General features: G+C 44.6%; 2 protein-coding genes across 2 annotated transcripts in view; one reads left to right on the top strand and one right to left on the bottom strand.

Moving 5' to 3' along the window:
- LOC134093811 (lysosomal protective protein-like) overlaps positions 1 to 15,207 on the bottom strand; it is a 32,077-nt gene extending 16,870 nt beyond the window's left edge. Inside the window, exons 1-2 of the mRNA XM_062547075.1 lie at positions 15,094 to 15,207; positions 13,562 to 13,637 (exon numbers count right to left, since the gene is read on the bottom strand). The gene's annotated coding sequence lies outside the window, so the exon portion shown is untranslated. The remainder of the gene's footprint in view (positions 1 to 13,561; positions 13,638 to 15,093) is intronic.
- tp53i11b (tumor protein p53 inducible protein 11b) overlaps positions 14,382 to 22,290 on the top strand; it is a 55,187-nt gene continuing 47,278 nt past the window's right edge. Inside the window, exons 1-2 of the mRNA XM_062547086.1 lie at positions 14,382 to 14,509; positions 20,592 to 20,713. The gene's annotated coding sequence lies outside the window, so the exon portion shown is untranslated. The remainder of the gene's footprint in view (positions 14,510 to 20,591; positions 20,714 to 22,290) is intronic.

The raw sequence follows: 22,290 nt of genomic DNA, 5'->3' as shown, positions 1-22,290 counted from the left end.
GCCTTGAAGCCTGAGAGCTGAGACCATTTAGGCTCTAAATGTCATTTTTGTAAACTTCTTTAAGTTCATGGTAGAAATGGAGGTTCTTGAAGTCTGTGATCCAGTGAAATGATTCAGTATTGGAAAGACCCACTATATTACTGATTGTTAACACACATTTCCATTTACCAAAACTCTGAACACAAATGCATGACTTCATACTCAACTGCCCAAACTTCAAACTTCCTTTTCAAAATGGAACTTCCTTCAAAACCATGTAATCTTGCATCAAAACCAAATCAAACTTTTGCCTTTAGACATCACACAAAGCCGTGAAATACACACCAGGCCTACAATATAGACTAATTTGCTGGCCAGATCTATTTAAATCGCCGCCGTAAACTGCAATGATTAGAGCCTAAAGTTAACATGAGTTTCCCTTACAATCTGTTTAGATGATGAACAGCATATAAAAGACAACTAATGCATTCTTTTTCTAACCATACAGCTGGCACACACTGACCCGACTGTTGGTGTTTGTTGCCCTTTGTCGGAGCAGTGTGCAAGCTCCTAATGGGCAGCACTTTCGGCCAATCAAGAGACACCTGTCTGATTTCCAGTCAGAGACACTTGTTTCTGGTCTTTGGTATTATTTGCCCTCAATGGTGCCTTCCAAGCAGCGCTGCCTTCAAGGCACTACTCCCCTCAGTTTAGGGGTAGGATGAGGGTTGAGGGGGTTAGGGTTAGGATTAGGAATAGGGTAAAGGTAGTGCCTTTTAAGATGTGCTGCCTGGAAGGTGCCGTTGGGGGCAAAAAAACACCATTGAGCCTTGTTTCTCCAGTCACAGTGGTCTTCAGTGATTGTTGCCCCCACCATGAGGGCGGCGCCATTTACATACACTCTGGTGCCCTATACGGTATCTAGCTTTCTAATATATGGTGTTCCCACCTGTTGAACTGGATCTTAATCGATCTCTGAAGTTTGCCTACAAAAAGGATCCAAAGCTGCCATCTTTGCCTAAGGAGATCCGGGTGTTAATTGAAGCCAACTGCCTATGGCTTGTAAGTTAGCTCTGGGGTAGCAAAGATCAAAGTGTGCCGTCTTCACCTACTGTACCGAAGATCACAGTATCCACTTGAAGGCAGAGGACAAAACTTCGGCATTTCCAGTTTCTTCATCCCTGCGAGAGTTTAACAGGTGCGATAATTCAAAATCCCCATGTTATTTCCCCATGGAATAAATCTCCAGATATTGGATCTCCTTATTTGGGCAAAGATGGCAGCTTTTTTGTAGGTGAACTTCAGAGGTCTGTTGGGTTTGAACTGTGCTGCCTCCAGTGAGTGAGACTGTTTGGCAGTGCTGTCCAAATGAGCACAGGGGGCGGCTGGTGGTATATGAAAGGTCTAGTTTGGAGAAATAGTTCTGTCTTGATAGATGGTGTTATGATTTGGGAGGTTTAGCTTATGTGTGTTGAATAATACTGTGATTGAGTAAAAGTGTATAAAGATATGTGTCCACAAGATGGCAGTGTTTCCTTGGATAATATTTAAACGCAACCTGGTGCCAACTGCCAACCCATGGTGCAAATAGTAATTTCACTACCACCATGATGTATTTCACATAAGACTTACAATATCAGTTATATTCTCTAATCTGTGCTGTGCTATGACAAGACTATGATAAGATTTGGGAAAGATTCCTGAAAGATTGCAGTCTTTTAACTAATGCCCCTTATTCAAGCTTTAGTCAAAAGACTACGATCTTTCAAGAATCTTTCCCAAATCTTGTCAAAGTCTGTCAGTGTAAGGTGGGCTTAAATGATGCTGTCAGAGTTGACAAGGCTGCGAGGGTGTTGCTTAGTGGAGTTAGCGGAGGAGGGCACCGGTAGCATATGCTGCCTCCATTCTCCTGCTTCTGAAGCAGCTGGGAGGCGCAGAGGCAGACACAGAGGAGCAGGGGCACACACACACACACACACACACACACACACACACACACACACACACACACACACACACACACACACACACACACACACACACACACACACACACACACAGAAGAAGCCACAGCCTTCCCAACCTTTCACTGAGCTCATTACCACGGAGCAGCCTGCAGGCCTGCACTTTCAAAGACAGCACACACACACATACACACACACATACACACATCACATTCACACTGGCACATTCTCATGTGGGGTGCTGTTTCAATAATCGTGTGTATGTGTGTGTGTGTGTGTGTGTGTGTGTGTGTGTGGGCAGGCCAGTGGTTGCAGCAATGGCAGTGATTCTGTTGTTTGTGTGTTCCCACACTCTTGAGTGTCCTCCATTTTGCTTCTGGATTTCTGATGTCGAAGGGCTCCCGCAATAGTATCCACTCACTCACACTCTTCTTGTTATCGTGCCGTAAATGTTTATTAAAGCGTTTTTCTTTTCCTTGAAAGGTCATATCACACACACAGACATATTTCAAGCCTTATTTATGGCTCAGCACTTGAGACAGATTGTGGTCAGCTGGTGAATGGCACATTCACACACACACACACACACACACACTCAAGTACACAGTCCATGCTACTTCTCTGAGTCTTCTTGGCGAGTGTCCTGAGAAGTTCTATAATTGATCGCAACGCATTCCATGCACTCCGACGGAGCATCTCGGGGTGGGGCTGCATGTTGAACTTGTTGCTGTGCCTTCTCATTCCCACTGGTGAGGATTCTTTTTGTTGTTGTTGTTGTTGTTGTTACTTGTCACAGGGGGGTGGGGTTTACAGTAGAGACAGAAGAAGACAGCTGATTATGCGTCAGAACCAGCGCAGGAGAGTATGAGGGGGGGGGGGGCGACACAATCAGATGTGGGGAGATTGTGAGAAGAGAAGAATTGATTCGTCTGAGGAAGACCAGCTCTCCTGATGATGTGCTGCGGCTGGCTTCTGCATGGCTCTTATCTTCACGCTGCAGACACACAGCAAAACTAATTGGAAATGTACTTGGGCGATAGTGCGCAGAAGCAGAAAAAAAATATAGATAGATAGATAAAGAAAGAATCAAGAGTTTCTTTTCAAGAGACTCAGGGAAACTCAAACCCAGAGCAGGTGTAGTGTCATGTTAATAATCCTCACAGCTGCAGCCATGTGTGTCGGCGCTGTGTTGACATCATAGCCAGGAAATGGTCAAATCTCGTCCTCAGCTGCTTGCAGAGTGGCTGCACAAGGGACAGGTGTTGCGGCCTGACTACTTAAACAGGCCAGCTAATTCAGTCAGGCTCTCAGCTGCCAGCTGACTGTGACCACACTGCGTTTGTGTGTGTGTGTGTGTGTGTGTGTGTGTGTGTGTGTGTGTGTGTGTGTGTGTGTCAGAAAACTTCCCAAAGGTCCAGACGACCACCGAACAATCTGGAGGTGTATGGCACATTGCACTGCATTTCAATTAGGCACTTGTGAGTTCCATCTCAGCAAATTGCACCAAGTAGCAAGCACCAAGTTCTAATTTCATTTCTGTCAAATGTCTGGAGGGAAAATAGAGACTTGAGCGTTTTTGTTGTTGTTATAATCTACATCAGTGCACTGAGTATACTGGATAGATTTGGCACTTTAACCCAGATGTAAATAAACTGGCTTTGCATCTTAAAAAAAAAGAGAAAAAGATGCCTCATTTCTCCTGCTTCTTCTGCTTTCACCAACAGATTGTTTGGGAAATAGGCAATGGCTTGGGGCTGATACCCATGTTCCAATGGTCATCTCACGGAACAGACTTCTCACACAAAGCCCTCCGCAAATTCCCAGCCAACAATCACAACAACCCACAAGCTGTGGTAGCGCAATCATCACTACTATGGAGTCTACAGCACGGAAGCTCACATAGGACACTTCTGAAGACTTCTGAAGTCGTTTTTAGAATGAGGGTGAGAAAGACCAATCGAGTGCATTATAAAATCATTATTAAAGCCTATTCAACACCATAATGTTGTATTGTTCTCGGTTCCCTATTATGTGTGATTGTGGAATCATTTTGCAGTTATCTGAAAGGCTGTGCATCTCTTTTGTCTAGGCCTAGAATAAATGCGAGAGGAATTGATCTAATTCTCTCAGAAGACAAGACTGTCTGCGGTTCAGAGACACATTTGTCTGGCCGTACATCATGTGATGAACTATGAAATCATCTGGCGCTGTGAGGACAAGAGGAGATCTGACCTGGGGTCTTTGGCCTGTCGTGAACCAGATGAAAAGAAATGTCACGGACTCTCACTGGCCCTTCAAGGGGATTCACATAAATCCCTTGAAATTTGCTGTCTGGGCGCCATTATGAGGCTGCAGGGGAGGGGCTCCAGTACTACAGACATCTCAACGAAAAGACGTCACGTCGCCTGAGGCAGAGAGACAAGGGACCAGAGGAAGGCAGTTTATTAGACATGTGTGAAACTGTGAGCCATTGTGGAGAACAGCAACTACTGCGAGTACCATAGTCCATGACTTTTTCTCTGGGCTCTTCTCAACTTTTCTTTGCCCTTAAGCTTCAAAGCTTTTGCTTAGTTTCTCTCAAAACCTCATTCTCAAAAAAACCCTCAAAACTTTGTTCTGTGAAACTTTGTTCTTCAAACACAACAGTGCAAACACAGTTGTTCAACATGACCATTTCACACAATGTCAATTTCCAAATGCCTGCTAACCTTGAATAAAACATTTCTTCCCTACTGTACTGACACTGTGAATATGTGATGCCAATCCCAAAATGTCACGACTGAGGTGCACACACAGGTAAAAGCATACTGCATACAGGACAGACAGCAGAACAACATAACCAGATCTTACACTCTTAGAAAAAAGGGGCTATATACCAAGAATGGTTCTATTGCATGCTTCATATATGGCACCCCTAAATGGTTCTTCAAACCATTTTGAAGAGTTCAAAGCAACCCCTAAGGGTTCTTTCAAGTCTGCATGGTATAGCACTCCAAGAGTAGTCTGGCAAGCCAAACTACTTTTGCCGCTAGGGTGCGTTTAGATCTCTAGGCTACTCCAAGAGCCCTTTTCAAAAAGTGTAAATTGTAATGTAATATTCAATATATGACATTATCTTCTGAACTGTGTAATTCCATGAGTAAGGGTTCTGACAGCTGGCAGTCCAAGTGTGGCCTATAGGCTACATGAGCATGGCATTACTTCCAGATTAATTGTACATGATAACCGGATGTAAGAATTCAACCAAGTAGCCGTGTAATCCAGGCATGTCTGTGTGTCAGCAGAAGTAGGAGATGCTTCCAGTGCTGTGGGCCACTACTGATGATGTGGTTCATGTTTCCAAAGCTCCTATTGTCATTTGAAGACTGGGCTTACGCCACAGCCAGGGAAAGACTGTAATGAAGATGAATGGGATTTTATAAGTGGCCCATATGAATACGATTCATCCAGTGTGCCCTCTGAATGTGGACCTCCTCTTCATTAAATGTCCATTAGCCTAGCAATGGCCCCTGTAATTTATGCCCCTCCACTCCACACACACACACACACCTATTCTGCCCCCCACCCCCCCTCCTCCACACACACACACCCCACACCCGTGCGCGCGCACACACACACACACACACACACACACACACACACACACACACACACACACACACACACACACACACACACACACACACACACACACACACACACACACACACACACACACACACACTCCTCCTCCACTTACCAGCACATCACTTCCACCAGCCCTGTCACCTTCTCACATTCCATCAGAGCCACGCAGGGAGAGAGAAGGAAATGGTGTCAGCCTTTGTTTTCTCTCTCTCTCTCCTATTCCTTCTCTCCCTACTCTCTCTCTCTCTCTTCCTGTCCCCACTCTCTCTCTCTCTCTCTTATTCCTTCTCTCCCTGCTCTCTCTCTCATTCCTTCTCTCCCTACTCTCTCTCTCTCTCTCCCTGTCCCCACTCTCTCTCTCTCTCTCTTATTCCTTCTCTCCCTGCTCTCTCTCTCTCCTATTCCTTCTCTCCCTACTCTCTCTCTCTCTCTTCCTGTCCCCACTCTCTCTCTCTCTCTCTTATTCCTTCTCTCCCTGCTCTCTCTCTTCTCTCAGAGATGAGCAATGTTCCTGTGACTGTCAGTTCGCTCCTCTGATGGGCCAATCTGGCTGTCTTGATTCTTTTTTCTAAAGTCCCTCGTTGCGGGTGCACCCTGCTATTCTAAAATCTCATCTGCAGGGCTCATTTTCCCGTCGTTCTCTCCGCCGCAGCGTCTCTCTCTCTCCGAGCGGACGAGTCCCGTCTCTCCTTACTGGGGCCGCTGGGACCGCCAGGGTAGAGCTGTCAGCACTCCTCACCGCACAGCACAGCACGCAGTTTCAGACAGAATGCATCTACTACATTATATATGTACACACAGATTCGGCATCTTAAAGGTTTTCCTGTGCTTGTTTGAGTTATATGACTCCTGCAAAAACACATTCAAATTTCCAAAATGTGAAACATAATAGCTGAAACATTTGCCACAGGGCTGATGGCACCAGGCATTTACTGGGTGCATGGTGCAGCTGTGAAAGCCAAACTCACATTACAATGGCTTAGCTATTTGTATTTGTTTATGTATATTTCATGTGTATGTGTATTTAATTATTCTTTGGCTTTTCTATATGTTTCTATATATTCTATATGTTTCGCTGACTTGGTATGCATTGAATTTCCTGTCAGTGATCAATATGGTACAGTGATCAATATGGTACAGTACATCCGATGCTATTCTACCCTACCCTCTCCTATGTCCACATCATTCTATTGGAAAATCTTGACCTGGTTGCCTTGGTTATTCTTTTGAAACAATTTGATCTGAGATGAATTGTGCTCCCACTGCAGGAGAATGATGATGAACAACAAACAAAATAATGATTGATGTTGGCAAGGCACCTACAGTAGAGCACACAAGAACAGGACCTTCTTCAACAGCCTGCTCGGCTTGGTTGTAGACTGATTCATGTATAGTCTCTGGTGTTCTTATTCTCCATTAAGATACGAAACAACAGCACCTGCCATTCATCATCTTGGCCAACGGTGCTTTTGGAGTCTTCCAATACCTTCAATTTGTCTCCAGTCGACAACACATTATAATCACACTGACTGTAACCTATTAATAATCCTTACTGCCCAAAGGCAAGAAGCCTTTCAAGGGAATGTATGCCTTGTCAAGCTTTCCCTACAGGCTCGGAGCCAGAGAGCAACGAGTGGGGGGGCTATGAGCATCGACGGGGGGGGGCACCTGTCGGGGGGAGGGGGCAAAATACTGCAAAATATCTACTACAGAGCACTCTGTTTGGGGGGGCACAGAGACCTGTTTGGGGGGCCTGGATCCCTATGGCCCCCCCCTGACGCCGAGCCTGTTTCCCTACAAAGACCATATGGCCCTGATTTTTTTTTTTTTTGTGATGTCCTTGCCCGTCCTTTCCTATACAGGGCGAGTCCATAATTTGTATGTGATTCACTGAAGCAGATGAGAGGAGCTCAGTACCCTGTCGTGATGTTCTGATGAGTTCCCTCCTTTCAGCCACAGTGGGTGCCTCTCATTCGTCTTTTCATACATCCTCCCTTCCTTCCTCGGTCCTCATTCCCACTGACCTAGATAAAGAATGATGGGGCGGCAATGATCAGTGGGAGCAAGCCTGGAGGACCGAGGAGAGAAGAGAGATGTTGAGAGGCACCCCATGTCTGTTTGGCTGGCCCTGGCACCTTGACACATCCAATCACATCATGTGATGAAGGGGCCCGCAGGTCTTGGGCTCTCTCAAGGTCAGGTGTGGCACCTTTACCCAGGTGACTAAACAGAAGTCCCAGACGAGAGAACTTACAAAGCACCTTAAAACTTTTCTGAAGCCGTTCTATACTGCTTTAGGTTTTGTACCATGTCATGTTAGCTGACAATCAAGCAAGGAGAGGACCTTATGCAGCAGTTATCCACCATATCAATATTCTTGATTCAGTACTGACAAGAAGAACATGCTGGCCTGACTGACTCAATTTAGTAGTTGAATAAAAGAAAAATCAGCCAGTCTTTCATTGTGGACAACCTTCACGGCGATACCTGTAATAATCCCTGTCTAAAAATAAGATTCTTCTTTTGTGTCCTGCATGGTGAATGCACATGGTGAATGCAGTCAATATCAAAAGGCATGAAGCAGTCTGTATGCAGATAGAGACATAATAGGGATACTGTTGTTGAAGCTTCAAAAGCATAATTGCAATGTGTGTGTGTGTGTGTGTGTGTGTGTGTGTGTGTGTGTGTGTTGACCATGTGTGTGTGTGTGTGGAGGGGGGGGGGGTGTTGCTAGTGTTGGGTTGAGTTTGTAATTCAATTTACCTTTCAATTTAGTCTTAGCATATACAGAAAGGTGTCTGTCTCTCTCTTTCCCTCTCTCTTTGGTGTGTGTGTGTGTGTGTGTGTGTGTGTGTGTGTGTGTGTGTGAATGTATGCGTGGGTGCGTATGTGGGTGTGTGCGTATGTGTTTTTTTAGTGTTTCTGTCGCCGTCTCAGTGTGCTTTGGTCAAGGTTGTTGAATAGCACAAACACACCCTTTCACAGGAAGACGGATCCTCGGCTGCTTCTGTAAGTGCTGGAATGTTGATACTCCAGTGAGTTCCACTGCCTCATTTGCTTGCTGGCTTTCATTTGCAAGTGCAACCCCACAATTGCTGAAAAAATCAGCTGTTCACTTTGTTTGCACAGTCCCAGAATTGCATGGTATTAACTTTCAATCAGATATGAACAAAATATGACATTGCACCCGCTGGGATTTCCCCCAGCAATGTCACTCTGTAGAAGTGCACTTAGAGGATCTGGTGCACGGGTACCTAGAGATTTGGTCAGAAAATGGCATGGCATCTCCACCCAACCTTTTGGATGCTTTTACATGTGCTTCAAACCACACAAGAGTAAAAAAAAAGACTCTTTCTTTTCTCCCCACGGTAAAAATGTCAAGTTAAAAGCGGTCTAGTGAATTGCCATGGGACTGGCCTCTCTCTACTTCGTGCCTGACCCCATGCTAGCAAGCAGACACAGGGAGTCAGACACAATAGCTTAGAAAATAAATGCCTGGCATTTCTAGAGGTCAGGGATAACCAGGGTGCCCTCTAAGTGCAACACAGGCATATTAAAAGTCCATTTCGACCATATGACTGAAGAGGGATGACAAAGTTATACTAAATGCTCACACATTGTAGGCTATATATATATACTCACTTATTACACACATTTTATTTTCATGAATATTTATCAAACCGCTGAATTTTTCCAATATATTTAGGCAATAGATGATAGGACCAACTTAGATATCCTTTTGCAGCAGATGCGACAGGATTATGTAATACCCCATATATATGCACAAGTGTTCAAGAGTTGCTTTGGCTACAGAACTATCAGTCATGTTTATTCCCAAAATACAAACTAATTTCTAGGCGACTACGGATGATTCACCCATCAGGGCTAGCACTGAACTATTCAATTAACTGGCTTCACATGCACCTCACAGTGTCAATGCTAATGCGCACGGCTGATCACAATACCACGTCGGCGCACCTTTGATGTAGTGCAGCATTTATGGGGGAAAATGGCAAGCTGTTAAACTGTGTATAATTAAGCTGCTAGCGTGAATCCAGGTCCTTGTTTTCGGTCTCCCCCCATGACTCCACAGGACTCTGACTCGTGAGCGTTATTGAGTTGGGCCTCCACGCACACACACGCGCACACACACACACACACACACACACACACACACACACACACACACACACACACACACACACACACACACACACACACACACACACACACACACACACACACACACACACACACACACACACACACACACACAGATTTAATATGCCACCACATGCCCATGGAAGCATAGAGGTTACCGCAGGCTCCTCCATTTACATAGCACACACTATTAGCATAGAGGGACCGCACACGGGGACTCACTCCCAAAATAGTAAACAACAACAGCAACAGCAGCAGCAGCAACAACAACAACAACAACAACATATCCTTATGGTCAGAATCCATCAGCAGGGTTTTGTGTAAAGACATTACCTCCTCGAAAAATAAAGGGGAAGAATGATGACCTTATTAAGCCATTACCGACGAATGTGGTGCAATATTCAAAATACAAAGTATCATGGGGGCCTGCTGCAATGGTTCCATTTACATAAGTCGGATAAAAACAGCAGCGCAGAGAATGTGTCTGGCGGTGACAGGGAGGGACCTCATTGATATTGGATTAACTTTGCCACTGGTCCCACTGCTGTTCTGGGCCAGTGCAGTAAGGAGCAGTCGAGAGGCCGGGGGTAGCCAGCCGACCGCACAGCAACAAACTAGCGCTGGCTGTCAATTTGATTCTTCAGAGGAAGGACGATTTGTCAGCCACATCTGTGAGGGCTGCTTTTAGGACGGCCACGAGACCAGGGAGCTTTTTTTGTGCCACACTAGGGGTTGTGAGGGGTAGAGTAAGTCTGGCCCTTTCCTGTTATTTTAAAGGTGCACTATGCAAGTTTTTTTTTAGCTTAATTTGCCTTAACTAATCAGCTGCGGAGTCATTGGAATGGTTATTTGACTTATTTCGTGTTGAATGACGGCTGTCTCGATTCCCCCTAGCGCCTCTGAGCGGAAAAAACATGCATGCAAGTTTGTGCCACAGGGACGGTGGCACTGAAAAACAGAAAGTCTCCAGCCTCGCGATCATGCCCATGAAAAGGCAGCCTGACCGATTGAGTTGTAAAATGTTGTGAAATATACACGCTAAAGCTGTAGGGGAAGCTCTGCAAAGAAATCTGCAAGCGTAAAATGATCGAAAACCGAAAACAAAAAGCGAAAGCGAAACCGGCGATGAAATCACCAAACCGGCATAGTTTCCCTTTAACAGCTCTATCAGTGCTACCAATGTCCCTCCGTGAGCCAGTCCTATACCTTGCTCACCAGCAGGTGACTAGCTGCATTATCACCAAAACACAACATAGTGTCCCTTTTAGATAACAACGGCCTTCCACTTTGCCATAGCTACTGTGTGACATTTTGCCAAGACATGTTTCAGTGCAGAAGCAAAAACGTCTGGAGCTACAGCAGTCAGAAGCCAGCCAGAAGATTATACTGTATTGTTTTTCAAATCTCTCTCTCTCTCTCTCTCTCTCTCTCTCTCTCTCTCTCAGAACCTTGACACTGTTTCAGAGGGAATGCCATTGTTCTCTATTTCTCGTTGAAAGGCCAGGTTTACACGCGTCTGAAGTTTTTTGAGGCCATAGCTCAGTTTGCAGGGCTTTGTGATACCCCCCTCCCCACTAGCCTGATTACCATCGACTTTCAAAGGCTCTGCGAGATTTTAGTCTGACCAACAGCCTGTGCTAACATGGTTTCTTGCAAGCGCTGGTTGACCCGCCTCCTTTAAGTGCCTCGATTTGCTACTGGTAGATGTCAGAAAGCGGTTTGCCGAGTTTAAACCAATAACAACACTCTTTCCTCTGCCTTGAACACGCCTCTACCCAGAGCCGTTGGAGCTGCTCAAAGTTGATTGGTTCTCGACCAAAGGGGGCAGTTCCGCAGATTTCGGGATCTCAGAAATCCTTCTCAATGAGCAGTTGACCAGACCAGCAGCAAAAGCCTGAAGGCGTTGCGTCACTGGGAGGGCGTGCCAGGCTACCTCCCCACCCCCTTAATCTTCATACCCTCCCTCCCTCTGGTTCTCCAAAGCCCTCTCACTTTCTCCGCCCTGCCATCATAACAGTGCCCACTTTAATCTTTGTTTATTACACAACACCCACTCAGAGCAAAACCCTCTCTTCTTCATGCTATGGAGGACGCTGTGTCACTGGACACTGTAAAGTGGTGCCTTAAGAAACATTTTACAAATGCAATTTGCTGTTGTTGTTGTTGTTGTTGTTGTTATTGTTGTTGTTGTTGTTGTTGTTGTTGTTGTAGGCCTCTGTGTACATTTTATGGACCTTAACATGTCACAAACTAATTTCCTATGCTTCACCATGACTCATATCACAATCCTTCCTTCACGATGGAGAACTGGAATTGTGAGCATTTTGCAGTTGATCTCAAACATTCACATCCACAACTTGACATTAGAAATGAGATTGTATCAGACCAGTCTGCACTAGATGGAGACTTCATCAGTTACATGGTTCACTGCCAAGACGGCAGAGAGATATTTGGCTCAGCACTTGAGAGTTTAACCCGTCTGGGATAAAGCCTTTAAATAACAATACATCTGTGCGAAACCCTAAGCTCAAATCACAACCCTTGGAACACATTCTACGGGAGCAAGAGACTTCACTATAGCACTGTATAGGAACTCAAATGAAGCGTTACATATTAACCAGTACTGAATGGGAATCAGGCATCATCAGCAAAGCTACAGCACTAATGTGATGTTGCACTTAAGATGCTTTATGTGTCCTGCTAATGCATCATATTCTTCATAATACTCTCCAGAGTTTTTATTTTGTGCTCCCACTCGAAACAAAATGGATGCATTACTGTTTCTTGCACAGAGTGTCATCGAGGGTATACATAATTGCTCACCACATGATAATGACTTAAACCATTCTTTCAAGCTCCCTGTGTTTACAAGGCTGAGTTGTAGGCCTATAGACTGAGGTGAGGGGGAGTTTTGAATTACCTGAAAGAATGGGGCTTTGGTCTGTCTGTCTGTTCCTGAAAAGCTGATTAAAAACTGGGCATTTGTTTCCTTCTTGCACACCAGCCACTGAATTTATTCAGACTTTGAATGGCTTTTTGCTGTGTGCCAGCCAGACACATTGTGTTCTCTTCTGCAAAAGTGATCACAAGGCTCCCTGAATTTCATCTTGCCATTGATTTTGAAGATGGATAGGGGATACTACACCAAAGGTGAAAACGTTTGCTTCACTTCAGTCTCTGAACTCTTGTGTGCTTGCATCTAGACACTGAAACGTGAATCAGAAATGCCCCTTTAAATTGAGCTTCAGAAAATGCCCTTTAAAAATACTATATATTCAAATATTACTGTCAGTCTTTTTTTCATGGTAATATCACCATTTCACAGGAAAGGGGGTTTCCAATACAGGAACGGAACCCTTCTGACACCTGCCTTTGTCATTCATGGCTCTCTGATACCAAGGAAATCGGGCTATTTGCGATGGTGCGTATTGTCTCGGTAACTGCTGAGATGTTCCGTTGGCACCTATGGTTGGCACAGACAGTGGGAGAGCTGGTATCTGATTGGTTGCTCAGGGCAAGAGAGTTTGAATGAATGGTGTTGGCAGAAAGGTCTGTGGGTGTGCATTTGTGGTTATCTGTGGCAAAGTCAAGGCCACACAGACAAGCGCAGCTGTCTTTTTTAAAACTAACAGTGACACTGCAGAGGAGGCTAAAAGGACATGGAGAAACTCAAAGCCGTCTCTGCGCCAGACTGTTATGAAAGTCCCTCAGAAACATTAAGCAGGGAAATGGAGCTTGTGCATGTGTCTGTTCAGTCTCACCTCACTTGACTGGCTGTAGGTTACCAAGACAACCTTAAATTCTTGCTGTCTTTTGTTTGACCAACTTACCTTCTAAAACAGCATTTCAGTCTCACACTCCAAGTTGTATTTTTATAACCTTTACTTTTCAGCGATACAATTAGGCCTAAGAACAGATAGAGAGAGAGAGAGAGAGATGCGGTTAAGTTTTTCACACACAGCAAAATAATAATGATTAAAAAATGTAATTGCCAGTTTGTAATGGATTTTTCTGCATGGGCCATGGATTCCCCACTTAGTGAAGTTTATATTACTTTAACAGTCATTAATCCACAATTCTAGTGCTGTTTGGTCTTGGATATCTTGAACAGAACTAGACTCATTTGAGAGAGAGTTTCCCATGTACAGTATATAGCCTCAAAACCTCAGTAGGCTATTAAACGCCATCATTAAATTAGACTCTGCTGCACTCCGGAACTACAGACCCATCTCTGTCCTTCAATATGAGTCTTCTGAGATTTGTTTAACCATATGTGTACACGTTCAGATATGTTCTTCAGCACTGTGTCTTGCATAGCCGCTCCAGCTTGTTAATTTCCAAGACAGTAAAAGTAAATTCTAGGGAAATAGGCATAGCCTACCTTCCATTTCTGAGGGCAAAATTAGGTGGCCTAGACAACAATTTCTAATCAAGATTTAATTTTAGAGCAATTGACACACTTTTCAATTTAAGCCTACAGTTCATCTGATCGACATCCAAACTCTTCTGTAGGTTTGCATCTCAAAGGTGTTTCCTGTGGTTGGACACGACCCTACAATCTCGATGGTAACATTCTTCTAAAAATTACGGTAGAAGAGCACGGAGTGAATTGTCTCTATTTGTCACATTACGGTAAGTTTATAGATCTGTCGAATTCTAGGGTGTTTGCAATCCCAAAGAGCACGGCGATGTAAATGTTTGAGGCACAAGCACTCGTGACAGACGACAATAAGCAAGAGGGAAAACGAGAGCATTGAACATTTGCCGGTTGTCTCACAGTAAGTAAGCCACACTGGGCATACCTGTGAAAACCTTAAACATTTCTAAATGTATAAATAGTTTTAGTTTAGGAGTGTTTCCTGTTGTCTTGCTGTAAGTGTTTCGTCTAGCATGTTGTGAAATAATTGAAAGATGTTTTAAACCATTCACTGGAAATTACACGACAGAAATACGTTTGACAAGTGTGTTGGTTGGATACATTGCGGAAAAACGAAGCGCATAAATGATTCAAAGGACCATCGCGGGGAAAAGGCTTGGCGCGTGAGTTCAGATGTGATGGAATGGACTTTGCACTGTTAAACAAAATCTAGTTATTTTGAGTCGTTTACTAGTAGTTTGTGTTGATAGAACTGGCTTTAATTATGGCTTGCAAAAACTTTAATTTTCCTAAATGGCACTCGAAGACCTCTGAAATCTGTTGTCGGAACATGTTTGAAACAGTGCAGTAAGAAGATGCGTACTGCTATACTCACTCACGGGTATCACGTTTGCCACAAGTGAAGGACTGAGCGTCGGTCAGTTTCAGGACTAAATAGCTTAACGTTATATGATGGTATTCTAGAGATTCTGATGGGCAACTTACAACACTGTCCAACTGTGGCTTCATCGTGCGTCGGTTTAGTGCCCCTTTTGGTGTGCAGCGTTTCCTATAGAATGGCAGACATCTCAAAACAGCCAAAAGCATTTTTGTGTGTTGGTGGAAATGGAAATTAAAGTTCGTGACATGTCATTAGGGTATGCCCCCTCACGATTCAGCATGCCAGAGTCAACTTCACAATAGCCGTAGCCTATTGGCCCTTCTGTCGCTGTCTTGTGCGCAACATGCATTATAGAATGACATGTAGTAGACAGCATTGGCTACTTGGTATGCATTTTTACAGCAGTCACGGTAAGGTGTATGTGATCTGAAACAGACATCGGTCAGGCGCTTGTTTCACTGCGTTTGGCAAGTACATTAGGCTACAGTGCTGTGCGTGATATAGAAATGTGAGCTTTGTGTAGTTTGCTGGTGGGCCCCTTCCTGTCCTAATCCATGACTCGAAGGTGTATGTTTAGGAAATTCCAGTCGTTTTGAGATCCCTCCCCAGCTGTGGATTAGTTAGTTCCATTATTATCCTCATCTTCCTCCGAGTTGGCATTTTGTGTTATGCAGTATCAGAATATGGTATAATGTTACTCGGGAAAAATACTGGCATAGTTATTGCATCGGTGTTCATAATTGCCTTGCTTGCATAATGGTTTCAGTTTTCTGTCCAGATGTGATTGGGAACTCGTTCAATTTTGCATGTGCATCTTGGATGTTACAACAAGAGGTAGGACCGTTGCCAAGAATGGGGACTTCAGACGTGCGTGTTAGATGGCGTCATTCGCTTTGAGCCGCTTGACAGCCTCTCCAACTTGATCAGCCGGTAGTGGAAGCCGGGGGGAGGCATGCCATGTCACCGTGTGGCTTGTGAATCTCTTTAACCTACTTTTCACATTTCCAGGCTCAAGTCTGCGCTTTCAATTCTTTCATTATAGGCAACGGCCCCAGAACAACTGTGGCATAATATATTATGATGCACATAGATCATTGCATCGTTATTAAAAATTGCAATATTAGGGTGCTATTCTAATAAGATAAAAAAAGTAGCTCAAGATAAAATAAAATCCATGTTGAATAATGTTGACTTGAGTGCTTCGAGTGTGGCTTACACTTGAATGGTGATGAATAAGTGAGAACTAGACAAATTAACTGTTTCAAAGTGTTCCAAATATCACAATCTGGCCCACACCTGAATTCAGGCACATGGATACGATCACCTATGAATGCTAAGAATGTGACTTGTCACACCTGGATGGTGATGAGTGAGTAAATGGGGATTAAACTCTGGTTGTAAGGGCCTCATGCGACTTCCGTTGACACAGGGCGTAAAGCTCTCAAGCACCATTTCAAGCTTTTTCAACCTGCCCATGTCTGAATTCAGCCACAGTGCCTGAGGACTTCAAGGAAGTCATTACATAGAACAGTTTTTGAAAGTTTCTGATAACTTCAGGCACAGACCTTTTCCTTACAGACAGCCACCACACCTCACATTTAAGTGGCATTTTCTGATGTGAAAAGTCAAATGGGCCTAGACCGACTACATTCTTTTGCCGTTTTTTGCCGGTTCAAAAAGTCCTTTTCTGATATCATGCTGCTCTTTGTGTACACAGTCTTTTATTACCATCCTCGGGTCTGTTGAGTAATGTAAACAAAATGCATCTCAGAAATGTCAACAAACACTTGAGATACTGTACGCGGCACGGCACGCTCTGTACACTTTTCTGCACTAGATTCACCGCAGTTCACCAAGGAGATATTAGAGCTTGCTGACGTCATGTGTGGACCTTGCCATCCTCTAGTGGCCCCCGTATATCAACCCCCCCCCCCCCCCCCCCCCCGCCGAGCTACAGCTGTCTCCATCAGGGAGCCCAGTGAGGGAGTCCGGCCTCCCAGTGGGTTTGGCCTTCTGTTGGTGCCAATCCTGGTTTATATGTAATCAACTCATAATTGCCATCGTGTGGCCAGGATCTCTGGTCTGTCATCAGCTGCTCTGGAATCGGCACGTCAAGTCCTAATTAGGCAATCTAATTCTAGTCTGGACGAGATGGAGAGTCGGGACAGCAGGTACATCTGTCCCTCTGTCTTTGATCCCATGTTACCATAGATGTGAAGGGAGAGAAACATGCCCCCACAACACACCCCTGAGAAATATGCCCCCACCCCTGATAAACATGCCCCCACTACACACCCCTGATAAACATGCCCCCACTACGCACCCCTGAGAGCCAAAGGTGCTAAGAGGAGGGGAGCAGCACTGGGGCAGAGTGCAGGTCAGTTCCATCACTGTGTGGTCAGGTCAGCCATTATCCTAAATGGCCTAACCTACCGATGACCGCCTGAGAGAATGGCTAATGGCACTCATGGCCCGAGATGATTTGGACTGTTTGTTGCTGTTGTCAGTTTGCCACTTGTCCATTTTGATGAGATGCATTGGCACGTGGGGGATAAGAACAAGGACAGGAGACGTTGCTCGAGGAGCGGAGGAGTGCTCTTTAGAGCAAGAGATACACGCCCACAGAAAAACGCTAATTCCTCCTCTGCGTGAAGCAAGCTCATTAATGGGTTCATTTGCAAGATATGATTCAAATGCCGCTGAAGGCTCTATTAGAGAGTGTTGCACAGGCCTTGCCTTGGTATGTTTACTGGTCTCTCCGTGTGGGATATGATCAGCGTTTTATTATATCCGTCTTCCCACATAGACGCGTTCCAGTGGTTTTATTGCACCGTGGGTTTGGAATCCCTGACGAATAGATGAGCTTGATAATGCACACTACACATTCCATTAGGTGCATCATGTGACGCCCTGGCGGTGTCCGTGACCAATCGCAACCACTGAAAGTGCCCTCGTGCATCAGCGGTTTGGACGGACATGCCGTGGGTTTGTGTGTGGCAGTGACGCAAGGGCCAGCAGGGTCCGTGGATGTCCTGGAGTTCTAGAGAGAGAGCTGGGCCCTGTGAGTCGCGCAGACAGATGGTGACCTGCTTTCTGTCCTCAACTTAACCGCTGTGCAATTTCATTTGTTAATCCCAGTTCAGTACGGGGGAGGAAAAAAACTAATTTCAGTTGCCTGATTGGCACAAGTGACAGTTGTGGGTTTTTCCTCTTAATTCACTTTGTGGAGATTGTGGGATTCCGCATGTTGTTGTTTTTCACCAAGTCACTTTTATAGCTCGTCAGTAACAGAGGCTGATGTCTTCAGATTGCTTTTTTAAATTATAATGTGTATTGTTGTTATTGTATGTCACTGCAGACAAAATATCCAGTGTCTGCCACGGGCCATAATCATAAAGTATGTGTTTTAGTAATATCTACAGCTGGCCACATGCCGTGTATGGAATTGCAATGACTTGTCAATATTGCTAGACCTACTGTACCTGTCTAAGCACACAGCCACAGTGTTGTGAGCCTGTTAGCTTAATTCACTAAATCTGTCTGCAAAATGGAATTAATTTGACTGAAGGCGGATGATTATTCTAATCTTCTAATAATGTTTTGTTCAATTCAGTGATTCTCCCCATGGTCCTCTTAGCTGTTCATTGTTTGTGCTAAAAGAACTTTGGTGTTCATTCAGAGTCCTGGCTCCATTAGTGGGAAACAGGAAGCAAATGTATTATTGGTTCAGACCTATAGCCAGGAGCATAGGTGAGGAGATGGGAAGTTGATTGGCTGTTGAGCTCAAACATAAGTAGCCTTTCACAAAGCCAAAGAAAGAAGAAACAGGTAGCTGTTTTTTTTTTCTTCAAGGACGAACATGTTCTACCCTCAGCCGCACTACGTCTATGCTTTACAGTTCACACCTCATTTCCTCATTCAGCTGATGTGCATTGTTGTGGTGCAGGCCCGCAGCACTTGTGATTGCATTCAGGCCCGCAGCACTTGTGATTGCATTCAGGTCATTATCAGGGGGAGGAGTGCTCGATCGAGATTGTGACGCGAGGTTTGTGCGCGCGCGTGTGTGTGTGTGTGTGCTTCATAATTCCTTTACAGTGAACCCAAAGTCAGCTGCCCGAGGTGTTGTCCTTATGGGAATTGTTGTGGACACAATGACTCGATCTTCCTGCTGCCCTTGCAGCTTGAGTTTCCATTGATCCCTGTTCTACACGACTCGACCTGTTATGTGACCAAGGTCATGTGCTTTGTTTAGGAGCTGAAGTACGACAAGTAGATGACTGTACTTCAGGGCTCAACAGTAACTTTTAAAAGTCGTTCCCAGCTTGGCAACCAGGCAGGATGATTTGCTCACCAAAGCCAACTAAATCTGGTTGCCACTTGTAACAATCTGGTAGCCAAGGGCAATCGGGCAACCACTAATGTCGAGCCCAGGTGTGCTCCGCTACTTTCGTGTAACCTTTAGAGTCCTTTACAGATCAGTCCATATTCCTGCTGTATTCCAGGGGAGTTTGATCCATCTGCAGGTTTGCATGTAAATGATATAAACAATTAAGCTGTTGGTCCACTCTTTTCCAATACATTTTCCAAGGTGAGAACTTCTCCAAAAAGGACGACAGTTTTCACTTTTGTGAGAGTTTGCCTCTTCTTCTCTTGCTCTGTGGCAAAACGCCCGTGCAGTTATGAGGACGTTTCCAAGCTAGGCATCCTCCCTTGTATTTTAGCTCAACTCTATTACTCTTACATAGACTACTGACTGCGTATTGATGAAAGTCCCAATAAGAAGCATATCAAACTTGACCCCATCCCCATCCCCCCACCCCTGGGCTATTGAAAAGGTTTTTGATGCTTTTGGTAGAAGTAGCCTAGTTTGCAACCTGCCTCACAGCTGAGAGCAGAGGATGCCACAAATTCTTCTGTTATGCAAGTTTTTTGTGATGATGCTAACAATCTGTCATTCGGTCAAATGGGACGTGTTGTTTTGACTGTGTTTTTCTCACAACAGACTGCCCGTGTTTTTGTTCACTCTCCATTCAACTGTGGAGTTTTTGTAGACATGGCTATGGCCTTTTTACCACCAGGTGTGATTTGTTGACGAGGGTAGGGGGCAACCCCTCTGGTTTTTACATCCCTATCTCTGCTGAATGAATTACCTTGGGGCGGGGGGTGGGGGGGACGCAGATCCTACCCCACATTTGACATGATGTGAATCTTAATCGATTAGGTTTTATGTTGCATTTCACAGTCTGATTGAGTTGCCCGCTTGCCTTAAATTCTCTGCCATTGCTAATTCCAGTGCTTGACTGAATGGGTTAATTCCAGTCTCGGGGGGGGGGGGGGGGGGGTTTAAGGGTCTAGCTTGTCATGTGTTTACATGCTTCTTGCCTTCAGGGATAAACGTGTCATGTTCCTTTTGGCCCCTTGTTTATGCAACTTCCTGCGTCTATCTTGCTGGGCAGCTTTAGATCTTTAGGCTCAGCTGGTCATGCATGGCCGCTAACGATGCCTCTCTGACATAAACAGCAGCAGGCTTGGTCAGATTTCTGTGTGTTGCCGGCCGGGCGTCTGACGTGTGGCCACTCTGTGTTTCCTTTCCTCCTCACAGCCTGCTTCAGAGAGGGACTCGCTACAACTTCTTGCCTGAGACGGGAGCACCAGTGGCCGGGGTCAGGAGCCAGGCGTTGACCCCCTCTCTCCCTCAAGACTGAGGAATCCTGTTCAATCAACGTAAGTAATGAGATTGCACCGAGTGGAAATGCGCTGGAATGCAAAGCCCATTTTGTGCGCAAGATTTGTGTTTTTTGAGCTGTGAAGGTGGTTTTATATTATGTGAATTTGCCCAATGGAAATCTAAAAATGAAGCTTTGCTTCATGACGTCTGTTATCGCTAGGTGAGCTATGCCATTTAAAGTTTTTGAGTTTGCTTCACCCCTATCTGGAGTAAACTGTAGCTCCTTCTCGGCAGTTCACTTTAAAGTCATGATGTGTTGCTCGTTTATTTGTGGAATATGCGCTGATTCTCAGATTTGTGTTTGGTGTTTGATTCTCAGATTTGTGTTTTGTGGTAGCCATGGGAAGGACTGGCGACTTTACAAGGGTTGTGCTCTTCTTAGAGGCACACCCAGTTTTAAAACACACTTTTTGTGGTTTTCTCACTCCTTGTGAATTGCTTATCTACGTCAAAATAGCTTCAAAAATCTCCTTATTTGGAGATCAGAAAGTGAACGTTGCATGAATGAATATAGCAGGTCGGTTACTAGGCACAGACGAGGCTTGCTTGCTGTGTTGATGGGCCATTCACAGTAACACATTGTGTATGGCGCTGCTTTATGACATGGTGTCATGTTTCTCCATCTGTGAGAGCACAGACGACCCTTTCATGCTGGTTTTGGTGGAGCACAACGCACGGTTTGTTTGCATCAACAACACCTGCCCAATCTGCGTTGAATCTCGGAGTTCAGTCAGTCTCTCCAACTACACTTAAGACAGTACAGATTGAAGCAGTATCAGTCTGTTGACGGAGATAGACGTGACTACTGCCAACTCCTTTGTCACACTCAATCTGATAATATTTTGTCTGAAAGGATTGGTCTTTAGTGCGTTCAATTATTGTAGATCCCACTGATATCCTGTGTAATCTTTTTCTCAAACTGAACTCTGCTCAAAGCACTCTCAGGCGGATAAAAGGCTCATCTCTAAGATTTCCTTGATGGTCACTTTATGAAACGGGTGCCATTTGTGTACACAACATTTGATGAGATGCATTAGGCACAAACTAGAGCCAAAGTGTGTTTATAAAGCCAAAAGCTAATTCAAGAGCTTTTGTTAACATGGTGTACAAGATATAGCACACTATTTTTTACCATTGTTCACCAGTGCATGACCATTTCCATGTGACAGATCTAACAGATCACCACGTATATGTTGTATTCCTATCAAACTTTTATTATTTTCAGAATTGAATATATTTTGCTAAAGAGATCAGACATATTTATTCAGGATAAAATCATGTTTTTGGTGAATATTTTATTATTTTTTTTGTATCCCTTGGTTTGACTTTCACATAATGTCTGCCTGTAGACTACCTGTATTTGTTGTTTTTGCTTTACTTTCAGGGTGTCCATCAAGGTTTATCCAACCACCCATTTTTTCTTAGCATTTTATAGAGGAAAAGGCACCCGTTTCATTGAATCACCCTGGCAGTAATTATGGCAGTTTTTGTTTGATGGTGCGAGTTATTCAATGGGAAGTTTGCCATTCATTTCTAAGTGTATTGTTTTGTCCGTGTCACAGCGTACCCATGT

Source organism: Sardina pilchardus, chromosome 10 (genome assembly GCF_963854185.1).
Source record: "Sardina pilchardus chromosome 10, fSarPil1.1, whole genome shotgun sequence".
NCBI lineage: Eukaryota > Metazoa > Chordata > Actinopteri > Clupeiformes > Clupeidae > Sardina > Sardina pilchardus.
The sequence above is the reverse complement of the archived record's forward strand: the minus strand, read 5'-3'. Positions and strand labels throughout refer to the sequence as shown.